The sequence below is a fragment of the Nansenia antarctica genome (assembly GCF_963989245.1).
Source record: "Nansenia antarctica genome assembly, chromosome: 1".
NCBI lineage: Eukaryota > Metazoa > Chordata > Actinopteri > Argentiniformes > Microstomatidae > Nansenia > Nansenia antarctica.
Window position 1 is genome coordinate 73743363 of NC_137674.1, and position 13144 is coordinate 73756506.

Below are 13144 nucleotides of genomic sequence, written 5' to 3' on the forward strand. Positions count from 1 at the left end.
ACAGGAGAAGGTCCTCCATTTTGGGTTGACAGGCAACTCACAGAGATGTTCTGTCAAACTGAGTTATCTTATGAATGGTTATGATTACTTCATAAAATTTTTGAAAATGCCATTTCACACTTGTATTCATTTCAAACAAGTGTCACTTAGTAACATTTGCAGACATATCAGTCCCAAAATTACAATAGTTGTCTTACTTGGAGGCATGCATCATACATTATTTTAAAAATAGATGATGCAGTGTAATGCCTACTTTTTACTATATATACAGGTATGTATGGATATCTAAATGGTTTCTCTTTTATATAATACAAAAGAGACTAATAAACTTTACCACTGATATAGTGATGACAACTAGTATGAAATAATGGTCTAGTTCACATAATGTTATAATATAATACATGTTAAATGTTAGATTGGATTTACAGACTAAGCTAATTATATGTATCCAATAATTGCTGAATATGAAGCATGCATTTATGTGCTGAATAATTCCAATAAGTGCAGGTAAAAAAGAAAGTATTAGATAGTAGATATAGATTTTACCTTGTAAAATATTGATATGTAAAATAAAATATAATTTATTCTGTATAAGCCTTTATACAGTGCACTACTCACTGTAATTTATTGTATACATGTGTGTCATTATTAGGCTATTAGGTATAATTGTGTTGGGAGAAAATGTGGTTATTGTCTGTAATAACTAACTAATAATTTATTTCGTTTAGAATAAATTAGAAACTTGGCATTTTGACTCACAAACATGCATATACTTTATTTTATCAAATGGACAATAATCTCTCCACATAATTGAGTCTACTTTAGTGTGTTTTTAAACCATAAACATGCACGTTTTGATGCCCGTAGTGAGTTTGGCTATAATCCATCTATTGTTTGATATTGTGGGAGTAACGCTGGACCACTTGACGTTCTCCTGCTCTCTCAGATGACCCAGCCTGAGACTCGCACGAACTTTTCCTTGACCTCGGGCTTAGGGGAGATCTCCAGGCCTGTCCACAGGTTCCTCTTCGGAAAAGGCGGCCCACCTGGCGAGGAAACCTCGAGTCGAAGAGTGCCGCGACGCAGGAAGACTTTAAGAAATTATGACTCATGTTTCTTTTTTTATTTGGGCATGTCGGTCTGTTGCAAAATGCAGTGTGCTTCCTTTAACTGCGACCGCGGGTGACCTCCGGAAGTGCGTCCCTGCCAACCTGCACAGTTGCGTGATTTGACCGGCCGCGTGGCTGACCTCCTGTCTGAAACACAGAGAGGCCTTCTGAGACAACATGGCCTATTCATACTGTCAGATAAGTTTAGATTTCTAATTTTCCGAATTTCAGAGAAAACAGTTTGCAGATAAATAAATTAGTTCACTGCACTTATTGCAACAAAAGCGTAGGCCGATTTCTTTCGGCCTATGAGTTATATTTACTGAATGAGAATACGCATTATTGCCTTGCGAGTATGCTGGTAAAAATTATAAATAAAATAAACAATATCTATCTTATTAAACTCACATTTCTTGAAATTATTTTTGATTATTATAAATAACACTATAGTAGCCTATATATAGTATATAATACTATGTATTATATTGTAATTATTATTATTTAACCCTATTATTATTATTATTATTATTATTATTATTATTCATGTAATGCATGCACCAGGATGGAAAGTCAAATCAAAATCAAGCTTTTAATTGAATCGTGGTAATGCAGATATTTCTTTCAGCCTGTGGACAATATTGTTGATTAGCCTATATTTTCCGAGTTGAGTCATTCAATCAGATTAAATCTAAAAATCGGCAATATGCCTAATCGGGTGTATATTTAAGACGTTGGATATTGCATTCATACAAAATGTAGGCTACGTATGTCTAATACTATTTGGCTTATTTTAGAGGCTTATAAACAGTAAGAACGTTTAATTCATACGAACAGTTAACATCTAGGCTATTTGTATATTCACATGGAGCCCAATAAAGCTCAATTATGTGGGACTTAATGAGATTAAAATATACAGAATACATAAAAGGTGTCTGACAGCCTTACACATCGAGAAAGTCTGACTGCAGCCCACGTCTGGCTGCAACCAGTGAAAACACCATCCAGCTTTCACTACTTCGCAGATGATGGCTCTTTTTCTGTTTGTATTGGTCCAGGCAGCGCCCGAGTCTCCCGGGGCCCAGGCCATTTAGCGGTCCAACTATACAGAAGACGCTTCCACGGGTTATGGCCCACACTTCATGCATGAATCATAAAAATAGTCTACACTGAAAACAGCACCTGTTGTGTGGAATATATCTCTATAGGGTAGACACAAATAGCCAGTTAAATGTTATTGTAATGCGCAAATGAGGACATGCTCTGCTCGATTATGAATGAACATGCACTTACTAAAATACCTTGTTGATCGAAGAAAAACATATAGGTTATGACCTATAAAATCGGATTTTAATATTTGCGGCATAGTAGCCTAATTTGTTCAGTAGCTGGAGAATTAAGCAGGGTCTAAACTATCCTACAAGTCTCGAGAAATGAAGGAAGAGCAGAAAGGTGAGTCCAACACCTCACAGAGGACCCAGGAGTCAGTTGACTCAATTAATATATATTAAGGATGAGAAAGAGAATACGAAATTAAGACATTTTTATTATATTTGCAATTGTCCTAAATTCGCAGCCTTGTAAAATTATTGAAACAAAAAAAATGTTATAAGCCATGAAATGCAACCTTTATGTTAGTCTATACCCAGCCATTCTATATTAGTGCGTTTCCCATTACAGTGGAGTAATGTCCCACCTGAGGGAGCAGGCTAACCGAGTCCACTAAATCTAAATAGCTCGTTTTAAACAATTCCTTTTCGGATGTAAACATTCTGACAGCAAGAAGGGTAGGGCTCTGAAAAAAGGGTATCCCTCGCCTCTCGGTTATTTTTAAAGCTCTTATAGACAAATCGACGGAAACGCGTTTCCACCGTACTAAATAGCAGAGCTGTGGGAGTGCTTGCTGACTGGGCCGCGCACACACACAATCTCTCTCTCTCTCTCTCTCTCTCTCTCTCTCTCTCTCTCTCTCTCTCTCTCTCTCTCTCTCTCTCTCTCTCTCTCTCTCTCTCTCTCTCTCTCTCTCTCTCTCTCTCTCTCTCTCTCTCTCTCTCTCTCTCTCTCTCTCTCTCTCTCTCTCTCTCTCTCTCTCTCTCTCTCTCTCTCTCTCTCTCTCTCACACACACACACACACACACACACACACACACGCACACGTCGTGATGCCTTGTATACTGCTCTACTGATATCTCCCTCCAGATGGCGTTAATCCACTTCACAGCATTTCTAGCATCCAGCAAAGTGGTTAGTTGACGCAAAAGGATATGAACTTCTGATAAATGCAGACCTTCTTCATGATCATCTTCACCCCGTTTTGTCAGTTCAATTAGAAAATACAACGCAGAAATGAATAACACCGTATAGATATTGATTAAAATGGTTGATCAACAGTCACTAAGGTTTTTTATGAAAACAGTGAAGATAATCAACATGAACTATAGGTCAACAACCAAAGTATTTTTGATTGAATTAATTGCTGTCGTCTTTATTGTATGAAAAATGCTCCTCTGAGCCAAAAACAGCCCAGTTTCACCAGGCAGCAACGAGGGAGTCATGCATGACATGATATGATGTCATACCCACCTGGGATAGACAATCAGACACACTTCCTATATCCTGTCTTACACGCTAATGACCAAGGCAAGACACTTTCCATATCACGCTACCCACCCCTGAAGGACCATTTGAGTGAACTATTTTTAGACTTTTTTGCTAAACTGCTATTTTTACTATATGTATTTTTATTATATTGTATATTATACACACTAATGACATTCCGTTCAAAGAGCTCCACGTTTACATCTGATTTACGTATAGCGTAAATCAGACACACAAAAACACAAACACACACACGCTTTCAGCAACACACACACACACACACACACACACACACACACACACACACACACACAGAGACAGATGCTGGTGACCGGGTCATCCAAGTGAGACACTTTGGTCTGCCTGTTGCCCTTTCACCTATCTGCTGCACTAAATGGTCATAATTGATGCATCTGTCTGTCGTTGGGCAGCACATGAGTGGGCTAGGCCCGTCTCTGGGGATCTCAGCGGCCTTCCATAAGGCCCTCGTTCGTTCTAAGGGGTCCAAGGTTTCAAGCAGTTAGCCCCATGCAGCGTTCCAGGGTTCCAGGGTTCCAGGGTTCTGTGGTCCTGAGCAGACACAGGGCCCAGTGAGAGGCCAGGGCCTCAGACACAGTGTTCCAGGGTTCCAGGGTTCTGTGGTCCTGAGCAGACACAGGGCCCAGTGAGAGGCCAGGGCCTCAGACACAGTGTTCCAGGGTTCCAGGGTTCTGTGGTCCTGAGCAGACACAGGGCCCAGTGAGAGGCCAGGGCCTCAGACCCATGCAGCGTTCCAGTGTTCCAGGGTTCCAGGGTTCTGTGGTCCTGAGCAGACACAGGGCCCAGTGAGAGGCCAGCGTTCCAGTGTTCCAGGGTTCCAGGGTTCTGTGGTCCTGAGCAGACACAGGGCCCAGTGAGAGGCCAGGGCCTCAGACACATGGAACCGCAGCAGCTCTCGCTCTGGGTCCAATAACAACACAACACAGGGCCGGGCCCGGCCCGCTGGCTGGCTGGCGGACGGTGTCACGGCACAAAAGAACTGCTGTGTCACTCCATACCAAAATAGCCGTACGGGCAGGCTATATTTAGGAGCTTAACCCGCAGGTCACCATACCAGACTGAAATACCCGGAACATGTCGTCGTCGATGGTCGCCGAGGAGAGTGTTTTGTTCTCGTTCGGTCGGTCGATCGAGGTCATCGAGGCGCACTCGTTTTTTTTCCGGGAACATACATGTGTCCAAATCTCAGGAAAAATGTGTCTAAAATGATTAGATTTAGCGTAGTTTGTATTAGGCTGGGAGGCATTGCGGATTGTCTTCTCTCTCCATATATAGAAATGACTGAGGAAGAGGAGGAATCTGGTGATTTAACAGATAGCTAGCTACCATAAAGTGTCCTGCATTGGCCCTCTGGAGCAGTAAAGGAGAGAGACAGATAGTTGGACTGGCCTGTTCTCAGCCAACAAACAGGCGTCTGGCTGTTTACGAGACTGCTGGAGCTGAGGGGGGAGGGGGGGGGGGGCTCTGGTGGATCTGATGGTGAGTGGTGTGTGTGTCTGTGTGCATGCGTCCATGTGTGTGTGTGTGTTGGGGGGTATGAGGGAAAGGCCAGGGAAAACAGTAACCAGAGAGGATCCCTAGAGTATTGAGGGGGTGGGAGGGGTGGAGGGGGGCTCTGTGACCCATCACTGGCCCAGTGGAGACGGCAGAGAGGTCTTATCAGAACGCTGTCATTCACAAATCAACATGTCTAACTCTCACACACACACTCACTCACTCACACAGTCACACACACACACACACACACACACTCCGATTCTCTCTGCCTGTGGCCCGCGCAGTGCACGAGCCAAAGTGGATTTGCCAAACAGACTTAGTGAAGGGCCCCTGGTTTCTTCTGTAGTTCCAGTGTCAGCGACTGTTTGTAGTCCATACATCACAGCCCGGAACAAAGGCTGACTATCCTCGGCTTTATTTGTTATTCCTCCGTCTATCTATTTCCTTAATCAGCAGAACAACACACACACATACACACACAGAGACACACACACACACACACACGCACACATGGACAATAATGGGTTTTAAACACCAGTCCCAGCCACCGCCAAGACCGACCATCAGACGAGTCCATTACGATGTGTAAAAGTCAGAATTCTGAAGAAAGAAAGTGAAATATTTTCCTCCAGAAAGGGTTGGGATTTGAGTGTGGTGTGCATTCACAGATTGAGATTGATGGTAGCCTCCGTTTTTCTCCAAAACAAGTCTCTTCATTTCTGAAATGAAAACCTGCTTGAGAAGGCCAATAAAGGAATCAATCAGGCGAATTGAATCTAGAATTACCTTCAGTCTTGTAACTCTGTGGGTGTGCGTGTGTGCGTGTGTGTGTGTGTTTGTAAGTGCCTGTGTGTGTGTGTGTGTGTGTGTGTGTGTATGTATCATCTGCCATACTTGGGGCACAGCATCGGGGCTTATGTAGACAGCTCTCAGAGAGAGGGCTCAAATGTCCGCTCTTATGATGTGTGATCCATAAATATTTTAAGTGGAAGGGGCTGCGCTTCGATATGGGACAAATCTAATTAACCCAGTACTTCCTCAGGGTTCCCCTGTCTGTGCAGACTGCGTGGGTGACTCCAACATCGCCAATTCACCTCTCTAAAAGGGTCTGACTCCTCAATTAAACCACTCAAACCATAATACATAAATCAGTCAAGTTAAATAAAGTGCTGATTTAATCAAAGTATGAAGTGAATGAGAAGCACTCCAGAACAAAAACAATCTTTGCTCTCCGTATCATCAGAGGTTTTAAACAGGACTTAACGTCTCCTCATCACATAAGCAGAATTGTTGGCTACAAAAAGTGTACTTGCTAAGAAGATGATATATATATATTGTTGTGAAGGCCCACAGTTTTAGAGCCAGTTTTAGTTTCCCCGAAATCAGCCCTTCTGCCCCAGTTATTTACTTTGTTATTTTCTATACTATTAATATACGTTTCGTGAAGTGTATGTATTATTCTTGTAATGTTTATGCATATGTTTGATGACGTAGTATATCCGGGGTGTGTCCGTGACCCGGATGCTACGTTCGGTGGTGTATATATAAGAAACGGAAGTAGTCCGCGAGTCAGTGTGTGGTGAGAAGCAGAACGAGAGAGAAGCAGAACGAGAGAGAAGCAGAACGAGCGAGAGTAACGAGAAACCGATCTAAGATGGCGGATTCAGCAGCCCGCACACCGTGCAGCAGCTGAAGACGCCAGGAAAGCGAGTATTGAGTACCACTGTAGCCCGTTTAGTTGTGTTCCCGTTGGACCGCCTTGCCAGCAGCCGGCTGGTCAACGTTGGACCAAGCGAGACGCCAGCTGGACATAATCGTCGCCTCCACGAGCGGACTGCGACCGAACACTGACTCCAGCGGAGCTTCAACGCGGACCACGCGGACTTGGGCCCTTCACCTCGTGGTGGACCACGAAGACGGCCCTTTCCCTCCGCGTTGCTACGTCACCCCCCCTTTTCGTCGGCTAACTTGATCGACGCACATGCCATCCAACCAGGCCTCAACGCGCACCACGGCCCTGGACTATAAGCCTGTTCAGGCCCGAGACTGTCAGTGAGTGATTGAGTGCGTGTGTGGCCGGCTGGGAGGGAGGGTATATTTTTGGGAGATATAGACCTATACCATTTGTGTAATAAATGTGTTGTTCATATGTAATACCGTGTGTTAGTTGTTTGTAATTGTATGCTAATGCTAATTGTATGCTAATGCTAAGTACAAGGCTAATGCTAATGCTAGTTGTTTGAAGGCTACCGCTAATGCTAGTTCCCATGCTAATGCTAACGATATTAACTGCTAGTCTAACGGTTTGCTGGCGCCCCCTGCCTGTATCCTCCTATACTGCCTATTTAGCTCCATTAGTTAGATAACCAGCCCCTTCCTAAATAATACAGTCCTTTTCAGCTACTCCCTGGTTACATATATTATTATTACTTAATTTTAATTTGTTTACCTAATATTAACAGAGGATTAATATGAATATGAACTCATGATATTCCAGAGCAGGGAAAAGCAGCATGTTATATTTCTCTTGGCACAGCGGTCGAACAAACGATACCCCTCGTTTAAACAACACTGCTTTTGTGGCGAGACAGACAAGGAAGACAGAGACAACCGACTCTAATCCCTCTCCCCTCATATCTCTCTCCATCATTTTCTCTGTCCCCCCCCCTCCTCCTCTGCCTGCTCCACTCTCCACCTCCCTCTCAACCAATCCCATATTCCATCCATCCGTCTCTCCCGATCCTACTTTCCTTATTTCTCTCTTTCTTTCAATCCCTTTCCCCCCCTATCCCTTCCTAATCGTGCCATGCTCCGCTTTACCTTTCTCCACATCCCTCGTTCTCACCGCCTGTCCCCCAACCAACACCCCTCCTCCTCCCCTTTTTTAGAGAAGAGGCATGGAATAACCTGCTTCGTCCTGAGACGGTAGCACGGACAGACCTACGCCAGACCTTCTCAACGAAGACGTTGAAGGCCTTTCCCTGCAGACACAGGACCAGGTCCTGGAGGGAGAGAGAGAGAGAGAGAGAGAGCAGGGAAAACATTGGCTTTTGGTGAGGATGTAAGGAAATAAATAGCAGGGGTGCAGGATCCCATTCCTGAGGCCTGGGGTTGCTGATTTCATTAGAGCGCACCACACTATTAGAGCCGCCTCAGTTTGCTTTGCGCCCGCTCAGAGCCTTCACATTTCCATAATGCCGTCGGGGATACGGTTTCACACAAGTGGGCCGAGCTCAAACCATTTCCTCTCGCAAACCGCTCGCTATAGTTATTATACGCTCTCACAATAAATATGACAGAGAATGCGGCCGCCTGTCTCGTCGAAGGCTGGGGGGGGGTTCGGTTTCGGAGCCCGGGTTCGATGAACACTGTTCTCTGTATGGACCGGGCTTGACGGGGGCGGGTGACCGTGTCACAGCTTACCTCGATTCGAATCGTACAAAAAGTAAGGCCTCCTGTCTGTTTGTCCCGTACTGTCCAACTGCCTATCTGAAGCGTGCATCTGTTTAAATAAAGCACAGTTTGTTCGTATATACACATGGCGACATTCGCACCGGGGTTCGAATCAGGTGAACAAAGTGCTAACACTCCCCCGACACTGTCCTGTCCTCACCTCCATCACGTCTCCCTAATCTCGCTACGGTCGGCCCCGTAGGAGAACGGGCCTCACAGGAATTACGTGAGCGCTGTTTAAAAAGCTGCTCACTACGACCTGCCAACAGCTATTTCGCACACAGACAGAGAGCTAACGCCTGCCTGCCTAGCCTGGGCCAGATGTTCAGGGACAAGGAGAGGGGAGAGAATTAGAAGAGACCTTGAATTAAAAGTCGTTACACACCGTGCGCAGAGCGGACTTCCCTGTAGCCCCTCCCGCCCCCCTTTAGAAGTACTATTCCCTTTCACTGCATACCACCCAACAGGGCTCTACTGAGGAGGAGAGTGAGAGAGGCCAATTAGGAGCTGTTATACTGGCCGGGGAGTTTCAGAACAATGCTGGCTTTATCCTGATTCGCCGAGCAGCAGGGTTCGGGAGCCCGATAGCAACTGCGGTAGCTTTTTATTCTGTGCGGCTCGTGATGGAAGTTACCCCTTACTAGAGTCAGTTTACCCAACCCAAATCCCCAACCTTTCCAATTAGGAGATAAAGGGCCGAGCTGACTTCAGATTAGTGTCTTGGGGGGCGGGGGAGTTATGGCAGAAACGCACGCTAACAAGGAGAAGTGTGTTTCTTCTCCTGTCCTGGTGTTTTGTACTGACATTGCCTGCACGCCAGCTATGATTCAGCACCAAGGCTTCCATCCATCCATCAAAGACACACATACACACACACACACATACACACACACACACACACACACGCACACACACACACACACACACACACACACACACACACACACACACACACACACACACACACACACACACACACATATACTGCCTACAGCAGAGCAGCTCCAAGTCTTTGCAGCTAAAAACAGCTGGACTTGCCAAATGGGGGGGGTGGCGGCGGGGGTGGATTGGTAACACTACCAAAATGAGATCATCACTGCTGGAGGAGATCTGTCTGAATGTAAATACATGTTTTTATCTTCACTTTGTGCAACGTTACGAAACATGGGCTGAAGTAAGCTGATGTGAGGTTAGACACCGAGATGTGTTCTCCTACTGGAAGAGAAAGAGAAAACGGCGTCACAACCAGTGTCATGTCCGAGGTTTGGAGAGAGCAACAACGTGATGTTCCTTTCATCCAGGTATCTCCTGAAAGCTGTTCTACCTGAAGCACCATACTGAACAACACGCCTGTGGGGAAAAAACAACACTCGCCTTTTCAACAAACAACCGTAGGCAAGTTTCACCTGTCTCAAAGCTCGATATTAATGAACACTAACAATTGGGCGGAAAATTATCGTTGAAAAATGAAAAGGAACAATGACTTTGTTTAGTCTCAGAGGCCAGCTCATTGAGACCACCCCAGGGCCCCGACAGAGAGAGAGAGAGAGAGAGAGAGAGAGACTCTATGACTCAGTTCGTTTACGTCTGCGTATACCCCCAGTGACAGCGGTCCACTTAATTGTGTACAGTAGTCAGCGGTGCAGTTTCTCCCCCCCTGCAGGATTTATGAATCCTAATTGCTTTAATATTAACAGTATTCATGCCTCCACCGGGGGGGCAGATGGTCATCCGTCACGGGGCTCCTGGCCGGACCGGGGCCTCGCGGCGGAACGCTGTCACACTGTTGATGTGGTTGACCACGTAGATGTGTGTGTGAGGAGTGATTCTACTCAAAGCCAGCGTGTTCACCCCCCCCCCCCCCCCCCCCAGCCCGCCCCACCCCTGCCCCCCCGTGCTTTGCTTCAGCGTCGGTGGGAACCTGAATGAATCATCAGTGGGTAAACAGCGCCGGCGTCATGAGATGCCATGATGTGACAGATTCCTCCCCAGATTCAAGCGCCCTAATTAATACCGACCGAGGGGGAGGGAAATAGCACATGCTAAGTGGCGCTGTATTTAAGTCAGGGAGATAAAAACCTATTTTCTTAAGAGGCCCACATTACGCTTGATAGCAGCAACATACTTCAAAGCACGTCTTTGTAGATAGTCAAAATGGTTTAAACCGGCCCCTGAAAACAAGGTTCAAATCGGTAAAAATTGATCTTGGTTCGCGTTTTAGTTGAAATAATGTTTTTTAATCCTTTTTCTTCCTTTCTACCTCCTTCCCCTGCTTTATCTAGAGCTAGATGGCGAGACGTGGTAGATCATTGAGGGAAATAGAGGGCTTGGATGCCATAGAGGCTAGTCAGATAAGAGCCCACAGTGGCAGGGTGTGTGTGTTGTGTGTGTGTGTGTGTGTGTGTGTTTTGTGTGTTTTGTGTGTGTGTGGTGTAGGAGGGTCTGGATTCTGATTGCTAGTACCAGTCTTCCCACATGAAAGTGGGCCTCTGCTGCCCCAGGGAAGAGATTCCTGGCCGCTTGGCAAAAAGGGGAGGGGGAGGGGAAGGGGGGTGGGGGGTGGATGGAGGGGGCAGAGGGGGCTTGGGAGAGGGGCAGGGGTGATATGGGAGAAGGGAGGGAGACGGGTGTGCAAGGGCGTTTAGGTTGAAGGAGGGTTCCCAAAACGACTCCCAGGCTTCGTCTGGCCTGCATCCAACTGACTGTCCCATCCACACACACACACACACACACACACACAGACACACACACCCCCCCCCACCCCCACCCCCTCCCCCCTCCACACACACACACCCTACCCCAACCACATGTTGCTAAGTGAGGACCGCACAGGGGCTAGCCACCTCCCCTCCCCACTCCCCCGGGCCCCCACATCCCGTCCCTCCCTCCCCCCCCTTCTCTCCCCCTCCCCCCCCTCCCCCCTCTCTCTCAGGTTTAATTGAGAAGACAAATGGATCTTTCAGAGCCCACTGCCGCGTCGCCATACATCAGTCATGACAATGTTAGCTTTATTACCGGGGGCTCCGCTTGAGCCGGGCCACATGTTTGGCCCGCGCCACACGCACGCACACACACACACACACACACACACACACACACCTCCATACCATGCTAATGGCGCCCCCCGTAATTGCCTGTTGTTTTATTATTAAACGTAATTTAGGCTCTAATGGAATTCATTCAACATTGTGCTGCAACAGACCGCGCCCGGACGGGCCCCCCTTTCTGACCCACCCTAACACACACTGACTGGTGCTGTCGCCCCGTATCTATCAAGAGACCCTTTCTACATCATAACACACCACGACAAACGATCCCAACATGATGATACATAGGAATACGGGACACAAAGGCAGACGATTTGAATCCCCGTCATTGAAACATATTCATCGCTGTGAAAAGGTTGAGGTACGAAATGAAGTGAGTTTGAAAACTGACATTTTTAAAAAGGGACATTTTGGATTTAGGGATTAAAATATATGAAGTGGTGAGACGCTGAAAGAACCTGCTGAACTGAGGGGGGGGGGGGGGGTAGAGAGAGAGAGAGTAGCCTCTGTACCACTGAGCCAGAGTCCAGGGAGTGATGTAGTGTGGCTGAGCATGTCCAGTGTGGAATCTCCAGCAGGATTAATGCGATTGTGAAGAAGCAGGCCGGCCCGAGTCATCCTGTGAGTTATGACAGAGGAGATGTCATGTGAACATGATAACTCTGAATACTTACTGCCTAGCCCCCCCTTACGATAGAACAACACAGGGGTCGTCGCTTTAAAGAAAAACAGATATTCTCCGCCAATGTGAGAAAAATTCCTAGCTGGATGACTAAATATGAACATGCTACTGGACCGACGGAGAAGAGGGTACTCACGTCAGCGAGTGGAAGGTCGTCGGAGAGCGAGTGCATGTGAGAGAGAAGTGCCGGGTCGGACCCAGGAGGGTCTCGGACCTCCACACACTGTCCCTCCTTGCCCCCCGCCCCCCCCCCGAGAGAGGAGTCATCGCTCTGACTGTCACAGCTCAGCTCGGAGATGTGGACACACACACACACATTTCTACAGGCCAAAGATCTTTGTGTTCCTCCCCAGGGTTCATTCACGGTCCTCCTTCCCCTCCTCACCCCCCCTGCCCCCCCCCCCGACCCTCAAGCATGTCTGCCCCTTTACCTACTCCTAAAACCCCTGTTCATTTTCTAACTCCCCCCACTATTTCTATTTCCTTCTCTATTCCTTATCCTTACTTCGTTCTACACCTCCCTCCAACTACCCCCTTCTCTCTCTCTCTCTCTCTCCTCCTCTCCCCCCCTCTTTCTCTCTCTCTCTCCCCCCCCCCTCTCTCTCTCTCTTCCTCTCTCTCTCTCTCTCCCCCCCCTCTCTCTCTCCCCCTCTCTCTCTCCCCCCCTCTCTCTCTCTCTCCCTCTCTCTCTCTCTATCTTACCACCCCCCTCTCTCTCTCCT